The sequence below is a fragment of the Haliotis rubra genome, unplaced genomic scaffold (assembly GCF_003918875.1).
Source record: "Haliotis rubra isolate DU_JTF1 unplaced genomic scaffold, ASM391887v1 Scf514, whole genome shotgun sequence".
NCBI classification, from domain to species: Eukaryota; Metazoa; Mollusca; class Gastropoda; order Lepetellida; family Haliotidae; genus Haliotis; species Haliotis rubra.
Window position 1 is genome coordinate 765,993 of NW_025767207.1, and position 14,655 is coordinate 780,647.

The 14,655-nt window shown below is 51.0% G+C and overlaps 1 non-coding gene across 1 annotated transcript; it reads right to left on the minus strand.

The window, feature by feature from the left end:
* Positions 1-14,297: 14,297 nt before the first annotated feature.
* Trnam-cau lies at positions 14,298-14,369 on the minus strand. The gene has a single exon. It is a non-coding gene; the product is annotated as a tRNA-Met (tRNA).
* Positions 14,370-14,655: the final 286 nt, after the last annotated feature.

A 14,655-nucleotide genomic window follows, 5' to 3' on the forward strand; every position in this document is an offset into this window, starting at 1 on the left:
GAGAGTAAAGTTTTAAATTTTGAGTAAAAGCACTGGAAAGTTTTACAGGACAACAAATGTAGGTTTGTTTCGTATCCAGTAATATACACCGGGGGCGCGGTGGGCGAACTGGCTAAAGCGCCAGGCTAGTGATCCAGCGAGCGTGAGGTGACGGGATCGAGCCCACCTGTGACCGGGTGTAAAAACCTTGGAGTCAACTTTGTGTGCAGACTCTTTCAGTGTTGTCACAACCCCTAGTGTACAGTACACAACCCTGTGTACTTAAAAGAACCCACGAATCCGTTGGTATATGACCAGATGGTGGCCACATGAATACGTGCAAACACCCAGTTGCGGGTACAGCAACGTGCAGTAAACTTGGACAAAGTACTGTGACTATGTGTCCCAGTCCACCCAGCTGTGAATGGGTACCTCGTAAGGATGGGAATGCCCCATTAACTCGGTGCGCCTAGTGGCTGCAAGAGTTGTATGATCCCAAGGGAGTTGAGATTGACAATACGATGTGCCGTTGAGATTGACATCCAGTGAACGAGGGGAAAACAAAGCGCCTTTGAGCAGCTGAGCTGAGCTGGATATCGGCGCTATACAAATGTTAGTATGTATGTATGTAATATATATGACAAATGCTAAATCATTTCATCACTGTACAACCACTTGACACCCTACTTGAGACATCAGTCCTCAACTGCTTACTATTTCCTGTCTTTAATTCCGGTCAGACACTTCTCTCCCTACATAACGGAAGCTGGCCACTTGTGACACTACATTCGCCACCACGCTGAAAATTATCGACAGCCATTCCATGTACACATGATTACAGTCTGACCTTTAAATTACAATAAAACAATTTCTGGTCAACTTTGCGAGCACAGGAAGCCACACACAGGAAGCTAAACACATCAACCCTCCCAGGTCCGCACCATCTGTCACCTACTTGAACATATCTGTACACGCACAAGCATAAGTCATACAAATGACAGCATTAAATACTTAAAATGGTGGTCAGTTTTAATGACTGGATGGAGGTGCTTTTAACAAACATAACACCTTACACGATTTCATCCAATCACAGCTGTCGCATGTCTCTTCAGTTACGGCTCAGCGAGCAAGCGATTCTGCTGTTAGTAGTAGTACTCACAGTAGTGCATAGACAGCGCCCCATTCACGCATATCATAAACGGTCCCACATGGCGCATGGATTTTAACAGCTACAATCGTTTATTGTTCACAGATATGTAAAATAAATACTCAGAACTTCGGAGTTGTTCCTTGTGTACCAAATGACAGCGTATTTTAAACTGGCTAGAGATACCTTTGAGTTAACAAAATGCGCTCTGATCTAACTTTTGACCTAATAAATAGCAGCTAAATTCCCCTCATAGTGTGATATGAATTCTACGTTGAAATTTTCAAGATGGCGGCACATCCGGTCCCCATGGGCGCCGCCATCTTGGATCAAGATGGCGACGCCTTTGGCCCTTAGTAGGGACCGGATGTGCCGCCATCATGGGGAGATCACTCGGGTTCCGGTTCCGGTTCACTCGGGTTCCGGTTCCGGTGTGCGTACGCATGGCGATGACGTCACGTCCGGTTCCGGTGGGTGCGCGCGCATGACGATGACGTCACCTCCGGGCCAAGATGGCGGACGCGTTTCAAGATGGCGTCCCATCCGGTGGGATCGCGTGAGATCTCGCGGGATCTCGTGGATTCTCGCGGGATCTCGCGAGCGTAGACGCGTTTCAAGATGGCGGAACGGACGAGCGGCGGACGGACGGACGGGAGGAGAGGAAGGGAAGGGAAGGAGAGGGAAGGGAAGGAGAGGGAAGGGAGGAGAGAGGGGTGAGGCGGACGATGGCGTGGCTAGACAAGTGTTAGTGTGTGTGGTTAAAACACATTGGATGTAGCATTCTTTCGAGCCAGGTGGGTGGCCCTGAAAAGGGCCGTTGGTATGTGAACCAGGCAGGTTAGCATTCACAGAGGAGCTGGAGACCCGAAAAATAAATTTTCCGGGGCACACATCATCGTGTTGCTGCTGCCCTCTCTTGATGATGCCTTCCCACAGTAGAGGCATATGTAGAAGGCAGCTCCTGGAACGACATCAAAGCGATTTGAAGGATACGCTTTAAAACAGGTAGGGCAGATAATGAGTCGCCATTGGGATGACCATTTTGGTAATGTTGTTGTTGTTGTTGGTGGTGGTGGTGGCGCTACCGTGTCTCCTGTCGTAGGTGGTGGTGGTGGTGGGGCTGCCGCTGCTTCTGTTACCGTTGTGGGTATCGGTTCTGCAGGTGTTGTTGCTGCCTCTTCCATTTTGATGCCAGCCTTCCCTTGTAAGGTAGGGCTGCATCGCAAGCATTGCCGTCTACCACAATTTTTCCTGTAAGGCGCCGGTCGCATGACTTCTACTTTTCTTGTATTCATGTTGCATGAAGATAGCCCTCACTGATCCATGCTGGAGTTTATATATGGGCGACGAGACAGCGATGACGTGTCGTCGATGACGTGGTATCCATGACGTGGTATCGATGACGTCATGGTCGCGCGTGAGGGTAATGACGTAGTACCGGTGACGTCATGATCGTGAGGTGGTGGCGCCCCCATGGCCTTGGATTGGCTGAGCTCTCACTATATATGATGAGCGGGGTGACGGAAGCAGTGTTACAACCAGCAATCATGTCTGGAGAAAACTGGGATCTGGAACTCATGTCGTTGGAGACAGCATCGCCACCCCCCTTGCCGGCATGGCAGTGCCAACGATGTTATGGCTGCTTGCCCGTCTACGCCAATGGCACCATCGAGTACAATGGTACCTTTCAATGTGTCTACTGTGGCACTGTCTTGAAGGACACTTATATCAGGCGTTTAACTCATGGGAGCAAGTGCCCCGTGAAAACAAAGATGACCATTCATCCCTGCCAATGTAGGTGCCAACTGTGGTCCCTGGAGTGAGGTACACTCTAAAAAACGGCCCTTTTCAGGGCCATCCATCTCTCCCAAAAGAAAGGTTCATTTCAATGCCAACAACAATAACAACAACACTAGGTTGACATTTTTCAAACGTTTTATTTCCCCCGCTAACAAGAACACTTTGACAAAAGAGACAGGATTAGGGGCGTCCCTGATCTTTTGTTTACAAACGGTATGAACTGTAACATCAGAACTGTAACATCAGAACTGTAACATCATCACATCAGAACGATAAGGTTGTGTCCTTTGGCGGGGGTGTGGATCATGGCCAGCGTTGTTGTTGTCTGTCAGGCGTGTGGGTTGAAACCAACGTCTTACACGTTCTTCATTGACGAGGGTATCGTAGGGATCAAACTGTTCCATCACTTCGTCAAAGACCATCCACGGGCACGATGAGCCAGTACATACAAACAGTACATCCCACAAGAGGCACTGAACCAGGGTTGAAGTGATTGGCCATTCCACTGTTGTTGGAGCCATCCGGCGAAGGTCATGACATTCCGAAAGTCTGGATGCTGTTGATAGGGATGGAGTCCATAACTGTCAAAGTAGTCCATGGCACCTGGTGCTGGACGATACACGCACCCAGTGTTGTCCTGGGAGATGGCTGGGGTCCGTGTTGACAATGTAGGCTTTAGGATAATGTCCCTCCTGCTGTTCACACAGCACGGTGGTGGCAAAGTGATCTCGGGCAAAGGTACCTTGGTAGAGGGGTCGCAGCAGGGGATCCTGTTGTACGTAGGCGTTCAAGTGTCTGGTCGTCAAGCCACTGTCGTCGTCGTCCATCCTTAGACCATCAGAGCGTTGCGGAACCGATCAATTTCCAAAACGCTTTCGTATTCCTCGTAGCAGACGAGCGTGACGGGGCGTGGTAGGGGTTCTGCAAACTGAAGTTCAAGTCCCAACTTGCCCGTCTGTCGTGGGTAGTTATACCCTTCATCTGCGCCCAGATCCGCCGTCAGATCCACCACCCACACGGTGAATCCGTTCCTGAATTCGTCCAGGGTGAGGTTGCAGGGATGTTCTTGCCACAGGTGTCCTGTGTTGCGGAACAGGTTCATGTACAACTGTTTGAGCGAGGCACTGTTGTCCTGAAAGTCGCTTTTGATTTCGGTGCCATGCACTTCTTGCCCATTGAGTTTCAGCTTGAGACTGGTCACGTTGTTGTGCTTGAAATGGTAGGGGTTCTTTTCCTTGCTGCCGGCAAAAGCATCATTGTCCACCAATCCCAACACCACTCGTTTGGGCAGTTGGCCTCCAATCAGTTGATCTTTGTGGAAATCGCGTCCTCCTCCTGAAATGTCGTGGGCTGTGACTTGGACTCGGGTCAAAGGATATTTGGCCGTGACTCCTGGTGACATGTGTTTCACGTGTTGTTCCCGTATGGCAGGATCAATGTTGACTTGGCGCACGTAAAACTTCGGCTTTGGTCAGTTCAAATCGGCACTCGACGTCTCCAGCACTCATCAAGTAGAAATCACTTTCGGGCTGCGAATCAGTTCTAGTTTCATGGGGACTCCATCCACCAGGTACCGGTCTTGGAGAAACAGGTCACAGTGGAGACGTCCTGTCAGTTCCACGTCTCGGGTGGGTAGAATGACCCCTCGTCGATGCGACAAGTCCTGCGTTGGCATTCTGGGCGACAGCATTAAAGTGCTCCATTTTCCAGCTTCATCGGTGTACCATCCTGGACACTGGAGATGGGTCCCTTTGGCTGCCTTCCCATAACTCAGCAACGTTTCCAAATAGGCTCGGTAGGGATAGGTACCCATGGAAGGAGTAATTTCCAGTTGGTTGTGTCCCACTTGCACACGCACTTCACGAAAGAGGGAATGCATCATGTTGTTCACCGTGGACACGGCGAGTGCCCCATCGCCATCATGAACTGCATTCGTACCATCTGTATTCTTGATTTTGAGGCAGATGCGGAGGTAACACTGGCTCAAATCGATGTAGGCATTGACAGGGTTAGCAATGTTAAATTGGAGGGGGCCCGCGACCGAAGGGGGTGCCAGAGGGCTGTATCGAATCCACTGACCTTCTTGGACGGACGTCACCACAGGGGGCACAGAAAAGAGATCCAGTTGGGCCTTGGAGCATTCACAGGCATCTCGGCGCATCATCTTGACAGCTGATCTGGACCACAGGTCTGGACCACAGGTCTGCACAACAGGTCTTGACCCTACGGTGTCTGGTGTTGAACTGAACTCCTTTCCCATCGGGGTGGGTCTTTATCTCTTTCTCTCAAAACAAGGGTTTACGTTTCTTGGTGGATCCCACAGGCTGTTTCCGTTTTCGTTTGCGGCGGGTGATCCTGGTGGTGGTGGTGGGTGCTGTCGCAAGGTGGCAAGTAAGGCTTGTTTCCCATGATGTTTCAAACTGTCCCCACACCCGGTGTCCTGAACGGATATCTTGCACCAATCCGGCAACATCTTGACGCCTGATTTGAGAGCTGATTTTCCCACCGTCTTGAGGATGGAGAGTGCTGAACGTCCCAAGTTTCCCAAGATGTTACGAAACCTCTCCCTCGTTGATGAATCGTCCTCGGTACTGCGGTTAAGCCGCCTCCTCCTCGCTGCTGTCCACCCAAGCGCTGCGCTCTGCGGAGTCTGATACACTGGTGTCCTACCATGCTGATTCTCAAGCGTACCCAGGCGGCGGGGACGGTAATGAAGTGTCACGATGGTCTTCCCACTCTGGAATGGCACGAGACGTCCCTCGTCATCCGTTAAATAGATTCGAATGGCATCCGTGGTTCCCTGGCGCAATCCCATGTAGCGTAGGTGCTGAGGGGTTTTGATCGGCGACGCTGTCTTCCATCATCTGGCGCGACACGGGGACATACATCAGTAAAGGGAGCCATGGTATCCCCCACGATTTGATCTTCCACTGCATCCGAGTAGACGTACACGGTATCAAAACCAGCCAGATGGTGTGCTTCCTGTTCACCCACGACGAGAGGACGGTCAAACACAGCCACCTGGACAGGCTGAGCAGAGACTTGGCTTATTTCTTCTGCTTCGTCCACCATGGGGAGCTGTATGAATCCCAGCATACGTACTAAAGGAGCAGGCAACACCAATCGGGTGGTGTAGGCAGACCTGATGGCATCGTGGTCAGGTTGACTTGCGGTTCTGCAGGAGGAACCCGTGATGGCTCTGCACATGTCTTTCGGGGTGGGAGCATAAAAGTTGACATGCGTTTTGCCACGCATTTCAAATCGGAGGTCTTCTTTGGGGTAGTTCACGGTGACGGTGAAACGACCTCGAGCATCCGCTTGGTAAACATCTTGCGTATGCTTGTCCAACAGCCGTGCACAGGTGTGTTGAAGCAGGATGTTCAGTCTCTGGACCAGTTGGCGACTGGAATACACTCCTTCTGGAATAATGACCTTTTAGCTGACGGCTCTGATGATGCCTGGGTTCTCTTCTGTCACGGTCGCATCGCGTTCTGCTGAACTGTAAGTCCGGGTCATGCGTTCCAAGTTCACATGAAGGACAAACCAGTTGAAGGGGTATGACACATTGTACCATGTCATGGGGAAATGAAGTTCACTGACGCCGACTTCCCACTCTTGGCGATTCACTTGAATGGGAAAGGGTAGTTTGACTTCGTAATGATTCACTCTGTTGTCGGGATGAACATCCATGGACGCATCGCTGGGTAAGGTCACGTAAAAGTCCCGCTTGGAAAACACAGACACCGACATCTTTCTCTCTCTCTCTTAGGGAACCAGGCTGGATACAGAGGGGGTTGGAGATGCAGTCGAGGAAGGTGGCAACGTGGATGATGACGACGACGACGACGACACCAACGTGGGTTGTGGGAGCAAGTACCCCAAGCCACTGGCCAACAAAGCTGTCCACAACTGTTTCTCACCGTTGTCCAATGCCAACTGAACCATGCTCATGATGACCACGCCATATATCAGAAACACTTGGGAGAAAAACACCACTTCACTTCGTGGCAAGTCCATGCCAAAGCAACACCAGCGTGGGGATGGCTTGCCGCCTCCTACACCTTGAGATCGGTTCACTCTGCATGATGGTGGAGGCTCCACTGACGGTGGGAGACTGGAGGCCACGCTATTTAAAGACCAGATGAGCCGCAGGGATCCATGAATCAAAGCTGGCAGGGTATCCTGACCATCTCACCAACACTTCATCCTTTTTTTTGACGACGTCGTCGTTTCAGGACCTGATCCACTTTGTACACATCATCCGTTTTCTGAATGGGTTGCAGTTCTTGCGGGTAAAAGGTGCCTTGCAGCACTTCTCCATGATCATCTTTCACTTGGTAGACAGGAGGAACACGCCCTTTCACCACCCGATCCACGGTGAACAGTTCGGTGGTCCAGTTGGGAAGGTACCCTTTGTCAAACGTGCCCTTGGTCTTGTTCAAACGGACACGGGTCCCGGGTAACAAGAGAGGGTGTTTCTTCTTCTTCTTCTTCTTTGTCTTGAGTTGGCGCTGCTTCTGCTTCTTCTGTCGTTCCATGTGATCCAACACCCGAATTTCATCATAGGGAGCGTTAGGACGTACATCCACGGGGCGTTGTCCCAATCGTACGATGGACGCGATGATTGTAGGAATGCAACAGTTGGGGTAATGCCTTCAGGTAGTGGCGTGTTCCCTGTTGGGTGAAATAACGCCACATACGGTTTTTCAACGTCCTTTGAAAACGTTCCACCACAGAGGCTTTGGTTTCTGGGTTTTGACTGGTGTAGAAATGAATACCCCGTTTCTTGAGGAAGGCTTGAAAGGGGCATTGACAAATTCAGTCCCTTTGTCTGTCTGTAACTGGGATGGGACACGTCCTTTGGCTTGTTTCAGGATCCGTTGAAAGGCCTCTATCAAAGTGGCACCGGTCTTGGCTTTCATGGGCTGCACCCAAGCCATTTTGGAGAAAACATCGATGACACACAGCAAATACCGGTTGCCTTGGTTCTCTTTCTGATACGCAAGGAGATCGCTCAGATCGGCTTGCCACAATTCATCCACGCCACCCACACGGTAATGATCCCTGGGAAACGAGCGTCGGGCTGGTTTGTGCAAGGTGTACGTGTCCTGGGTTTTCAACCATTGCCGCACCTGGCGTTGGGTGGGCCTTGGCCCCGTTTTGCTTCCCCCCTTCCTGGGTCCTGCTTTGGCTTGATGTCCTGCTTTGGCTTGATGTCCTGCTGCTTGCCACAAGGCAAGCCACCCTCCATAGCCTGCTGGGTGTTTGGGATCGTAATAGGTGTGGTGGAGCCATCGTGTCCATGCAGGTGACAAAGATGATGATGATGCTTTGCTGATGTTGTTGTTGTTTCTCTTTGGACGTCTCATGATGACACTGTCGTTGACATCACCCTCTGCTCCCTTTTATTAAAAGTGAATCCACTGACGAACCCGGTTGAGAGGGGAGGAGGGGGTCTCTACAGCTTTCTTCTTCTTCTGGGGTTCCAGAGGAAGGTTGGATGCGGGGGTGTCAAAAACAAGTCAGTGGGTGGAGGGTGTGGACGCTTCACGGGGGTGTCAGGAGGCTGGGTGGATGACCCTTTGGTTTTCATCATCCAGGACCAACGTAGAGGGTTACCAATCAGTTCATGGGGTACGTTGCTGGAAGCGAGATACTGACCCAGAATATTCCAACCCGTGGAGGGCCTAATTTGGTACGTTGTCGAACAAGATCATTGATGAGATCCACCATGTGCGTCCCAGGCATGGGTTCCCCTTCCACCACGAATTGACCCGTCTCATTCCAACCCAAGTCGGGATGAGCACGAATACGAGGCCATCAACTGCCTGGCCTTGGCCTGTAGCGTTTTGGGAACCGTTTGCACGACTTCATTCAGAATGGCCGACATCATCGGGTTCTGAAACAAAAGAACAAACAAACCATGAGCCACCACTGCTCTACGACCGGGCCAGCGGACTCCTTCTTAGGAAGGCGACCTCTACGCGGGACACACACAGATACACGACTCAGTAAGTAAACCGTACTTACGGTGAGGAGATCCAGTCCTGGGGGTGCCCGTCCTAGGGGTGCCCGTCCTGGGGGTGCCCGTCCTGGGGGTGCCCGTGGCCTCTAAAGGTCGTGGTTTGACAGCGGCTTGGTCTTGAAACGCCAAGGTGTGTTGCAACAAGGTGTTATACTGCTGCTCTCGGTCCCTAAAGGGAACCGTGTCATCACGGACGAGGGTATCCATATCGTGAAGCGTGTGCACACGTTTCTGTTCCAACAGGTTGGACTTGAGCAAATGCCGTTGACGTTTTTCTTCTTGCAGACTTTGCCATACCTCTTCTGGGACCATCACCATCTTCCGTGCATGCTTCATCTTGGTGGTAGGACGGTGCAGATGCAACTAACCCCAATCTAGGATGTGTCCTCTATTTATGATCTTCCTTGAGGATCTTCCTTGAGGATCATCTACCCAACAGGCCAGACACCAAAGGGACCCACCACCGATGCCAAGGCAGACAAGAGACCTAATCCCCTTCCTTTCTGCTGTAAAAGTTGACGTTTCTTGGACACAGACACCTTCTTTTTCATCAACGTATGCATCAGTGACCCATGCTTTTGTAAACGTTGACGTTGCTGTGCTGTCATAGGAATGTTGCCTCCATACAAATTCACCACGCATTCACAGATGGCTTGAATCAGTTCCGATGGGGCCTGTTTCAAAATAGCCTGTCGCATGGCTGGTCGCAGAAGGACTACACACATGACAGAAGCTTCTTTGTGACGTTTTAAACGTGCCGACATGATGATGGTGTCGTCCCTGCAGCTGCTACCGTTGAACTGACCAGGATGGGGGTGGGAGGCCTCTATTTATGGTAATGTCGCTGGAGGGAGTGGGGGTAATGCCGCTGTCGTCTTCTTCTTCTTCTTTTGACTTCGTAACACCATCGGGTCAAGGCTGCACCTGGGGCTGAGGGTGAAGTGACCCTTTTCTTCTTCTTCTTCTTCTTGTTCTCTTGTCGGGTGGGTGACTTGCGGCGCTGGGGTTGCTTAGGGGACGCGGCGGCGGCGGAGGTGCTGAGGGCTTCTGCTGTTTTCCTGTAGGTAGGACTGCCAGTTCAGCAAGATACGGGTCAACACACCAGCCAACGTACCACTTCCACTGCGTTTCATCAGGTAAGTCAGGCGTTCATCCATAGGTAGTCGTGGATTCGCAATCTTGGTCAGCACGTCTTGGTGCCTCAACAGCCAGGTCTTGTGCTGCGTCTTCAAAGGAACACGTCCTGCTCGCAGATTTCTCACGGCAATGACAAACCATTGCAACAGTCGATGGCGTCCTTTGACAGCCACGCGCTCTCTGCGAAGGAGTCGTTTCTTCCGCGATGATGGGTTTGACTTTTCTGCGGGCGGGCATGCTTCTGTGGCTTCCTTTGCGTGGGGTGCCCGGGCTGGGGCGTTTAGCACCCGTGCGTTTCTTGCCGGTGCGTTTGGTGCTGGTGGTACGAGGTTGGGTCAAGGGTTGAAAGGGTTGGATCATGGTGGGAGAGAGGGGAGACGATGGAAATGAAGGGGGAGAGGCCGGAAAAGAAGAAGGGGGAGAGAAGGCAGCAGGAGAGGCACGATACGTACTGACAGGGACAAACGTGTTCATGGTGGGTGCTGTGGGGTACAACTGCTTTAAGGAACGTCTTTGTTTGGAGGAGGAGGAAGCAGAGGGAGGAGGAGCACTTAGACTTTCGTACAGCCGTTGCACACCTGACCGATGTTGTTCGGTGGGATCACGACCCAAGGTGGTCAGGAGTGTTTTATGGATCGGTTTAAACAACCCTGTGGCAACAGCACGTTTGCGGGGCTGGGTCTGTTTCCGTCTGTCTCCCATGGCAGCTCTGGGTCAACTGACCGTAGGGTAGACGATCATCTCTATTTATCACGACTTGGGAATGTAAAGGGTGGTGGGGTTACGAAAGAGATGGGACCGTACACGGTGCTCTTTGGCGTGGTCGGTTTCAAGTCCAGAAACAAATAGGAATAAGGAGCCAAAGTGGCATCCTCATAGGCTTCGAAGGAAGGCCGTCTGTCCTGGAAAGATTTGTCTGGCCAAGTGATCCATTTGCGAGGCGTCCCTCGGGTTTTTAAACAGCACCATGTAGTGGGCATTTAAACTAATGGTGCGATGATGAGGCGATGAAGCAAAGAGGTTTTGCGTCAAGTACAACACGGACGTGTTGCGATGATGACTTTTCTTGGTAAACCATCGCGGGACTTCGGCTTCTTCCTCTTTGGTATTGTCGCCCAGCAAATCATCAATGATCAACCAATGGGGCGTAGGCAAACCCTTCTCGGCCTTACCCCCAGACCCTGCAGGTAACTGCGTGTTGGCTTCCCCCATGGTTTGCACAAACGTCAGGGGTATCCCTAACCTCGAAGTAAGAACTTCCAAGTCCTCATGCATGGGTTGCCATTCACTGTACACCCACACGATGCCCTGAGGTGGAAGATCAAGGATCCCCGGTTGAAACACATGTTCCATGAAGGCTTTGACAAACGATGTTTTACCTGACCCTGTAGGGCCTGCAATTAACATGGTAAAGGGATGACGTAACGTGAGTGGGGTGACCATGGCCTCCACCAGGTCTGAGTCTAACACTGTCCCTGATAGTGTCCCTGACATACTGACACACGTCTTACCACCCTGCGGGTTGCACCGGAAATGACCTCTAAGAGCTAAGATCCCTGAAGATATAGAAGACACAACCCTTTGAAATGGAATTCACATTTTATTGAGGAACAACATCAACATGGCAAACAGATCAACAATAATGATGCATTAACAGATCAACAACAACAGGTCATCCACAGATCACCACCAGTTCAGGTGATCCTCGGGATTGCAGGTCGAACACCGTAAAAAAGTCCATTTGTCCGGGATGAAAATGATTTTCATCGTTAAACATGGGGATGTCGGCAAAAGTCTCTGGCTCCTCCTCTGGAGCCGTCACTGAAGCCATCACCAGATCCGTCTCTGGAGCCCTCACTGAAGTCGTCTCTGGAGCCCTCTCTGGAGTTGTCTGCTCTGCTTCCATGGTGACAGCCATCGGGAGTAGATCATACAAGTCTTGAAGATCTGGAGGTAACTCTGCCGGGGGGATCTCTTGGGGGCTAGCAGGACTGATCCCTTGACCCTTCTCGCTCTCCCACAAGTCAGTCATCTCCAACTGTTTCTTCGGAGTCTGGGGTGCTTTGAGACTCTTAGGCTTTGGGGGTGCCTTCTTGGTGAGTGTCTTGGGAGGTGACGTCTTCTTGGTAGGTGTCTTGGTGGGGGCCTCCTTGTTTGACTTCTTCTTCTGTTTCTTTGGAGAAGTCGTGGCCAGGGTCACCTGGGGAGGTGACGTCATCTTGGTGGGTGCCTTGGGAAGGGGTGGGGTGGAGACCTTCTTCTTCTTCTTTGGAGAAGTCTTGGCAGGAGTGGTCTTGGGAGGTATTCTTTTTCGAGGCACGGGCTTGGGCGTCATGTCGGTGACCTCTGGATCATTGGAGAACAAAGGTAGAGTGCAGGTGGCATATCGAAGACTATAGCTGGGTGGGTGAGGCCAGAGTTTCACCTGGAGTTTGTCCAGCAGCTTGCTGTACAGCACACCATGGTCATAGGTCATAGGACGCCCATTCCTCAACTTGAACACGATGTGGAACAGCTTGTTGAGGAAGGTCTCCCCTGCATTTTCCTTGGCATAAGCATCGTTGATACCGATGAGGATCAAGCGAACAGAGTTGTTGGCGCTGTCGGAGAGGATGCACGCAAGTGGTCTTGGTGATACGCCATCCAGTAATAGTCTTCCTCAGTCAACTCACAGAAGCGACCCATCATTCCATACAGTGTTTCTCTTTTCGGATGAATATCTGCCAGCTTGCGGATGATCGACGGCAACTTTTGTTCCATCACACGCAGCCGGTCCTGGAGATCCATGTAGTTGGTCTTGTATAACTGGCTTTGAGTCATCATGGTGTTGTGGAGATGGGCCATGTCAGAAGCGAGGTCCTTTGCCTGCGAAGCCAAGTTGACGAAAGAAGAAGGGAGGTTGCCTGGAGATGCCATCTTCAGCGACTGAGCTGATGCAACTGATGACCCGCTCAATCGATCCTGCGTTTTTATAGGCAACACCAGCAGCGCGAGCTATGACGTCACTTCAAATGGCGTCACTTCAAATGACGTCACGATCGTGTTGTTTCTGGATGGCCTCTTGCACTGCTTTTCTGAACTGTTCTATAAAGTGTCTCTCTTCTAGATAGGTGGCAAGCACAAAGAGCAGCGTGAACAGCATGATGACGAATCACGATGGGGTCAGAGTCTTTTTATAGAGATACACAGGATGACGTCACGTGGCGCGTGCATGGATGACGTCACGTGGCTCGTGCATGGATGTCATTGGAGTTTGCCCATGGATGACGTCACTCACAACAACAACAGCGTGTCACGAAGATGCATGAGCGCTTTTCCCAACTTGTTTTTCCCCGACCATGTCCAGGGTTTGTCAATATTCGGATGAGATACACCCATTCCTATTCCCCATCTTTGATCGTAGGGGCTAGCTTCAGCTAACGACTTTGGGTAGGATTGAATCAATCTCTGTTTCAAGTCCTTGTTCTGGGAAAATTTAGCCGTGATCGCCTTGGTCATCACCTCAAGACTGACCGTGTCCCACACTGTTTGAGTAAAGCCTTTCACACATCGCCCCAGACGTTTTTTGCTTTGCTGGAACAGCCTCTTGCAGAATACGCGTCGCACTGTCGTAATCTCCAAAGTACATGGCTTTAGAGTACATGTAACACTGTTCAACACAATTAAATGTAACACCATCCAAGGTAAACACAGCTGGATGAAAGTTGCTGAACGGTGACTGGATTCCATAGAAGAATAGCCAGTGGACTGTCACTTGTGACTGTGCCTTGTCCGTTGGAGTCTTGAGACCCAGCAAGGTCATGGCTTCTGTTTCTCCACATTCCTCCAAAGCTTTGCAGAAGAGGGAGTAAGCTTGGGGTCCACGTCGGGGAAGCATGTCTAACAATTCTCTGACACGGTCAAAGGAGGTCCGAGGTTTTTCGATAATCTCTGCCTTCATGAGGATGGTCAGGACTTTAAACGTCATCAGTTTGTCGACCACGGCTTCGACCTGCTTGATAGCGAGCACGAGACCACAACGATTCTCCCTAAGCCTATCGCGGTGAACGGGTTCCATCCTTCTCTTTTCTTAGACAACAGAATCTGTAATGACTCTGACAGAAACGTCTCTTTATATATACACACAGGGTCGTGATGACGTCATAGGGTGTGTGACGTCAACCCCCACTTCAAGGGGTTGTATTCGCAAGAAAGAAAAAAAAAATACGTTAGCAGAGCGTGGTTTCGATCCACGGGCCTCTGGGTTATGAGCCCAGCACGCTTCCACTGCGCCACTCTGCTCTCCCTTCTCTTCCCTTTTTGTGACAGTACCTATGACATGGTAAACATGACCGTGGCCTCCACCAGGTCTGAGTCTAAGAACAGGGTACAACAGGGTTGAGGGTGACCATGGACTCCACCAGGTCTGGCCCTGAGAGAGAGACGACATAACACAAGAGTACAATACAATCACAATTTATTGAATGATAGAACAACAAATGAACAAGGCAATCACATTTTATGGGTTAAACATCAATACATCAGAGCATGTCTGCATCAAAAGTCCATGGGAGGGATGGGTTCACTC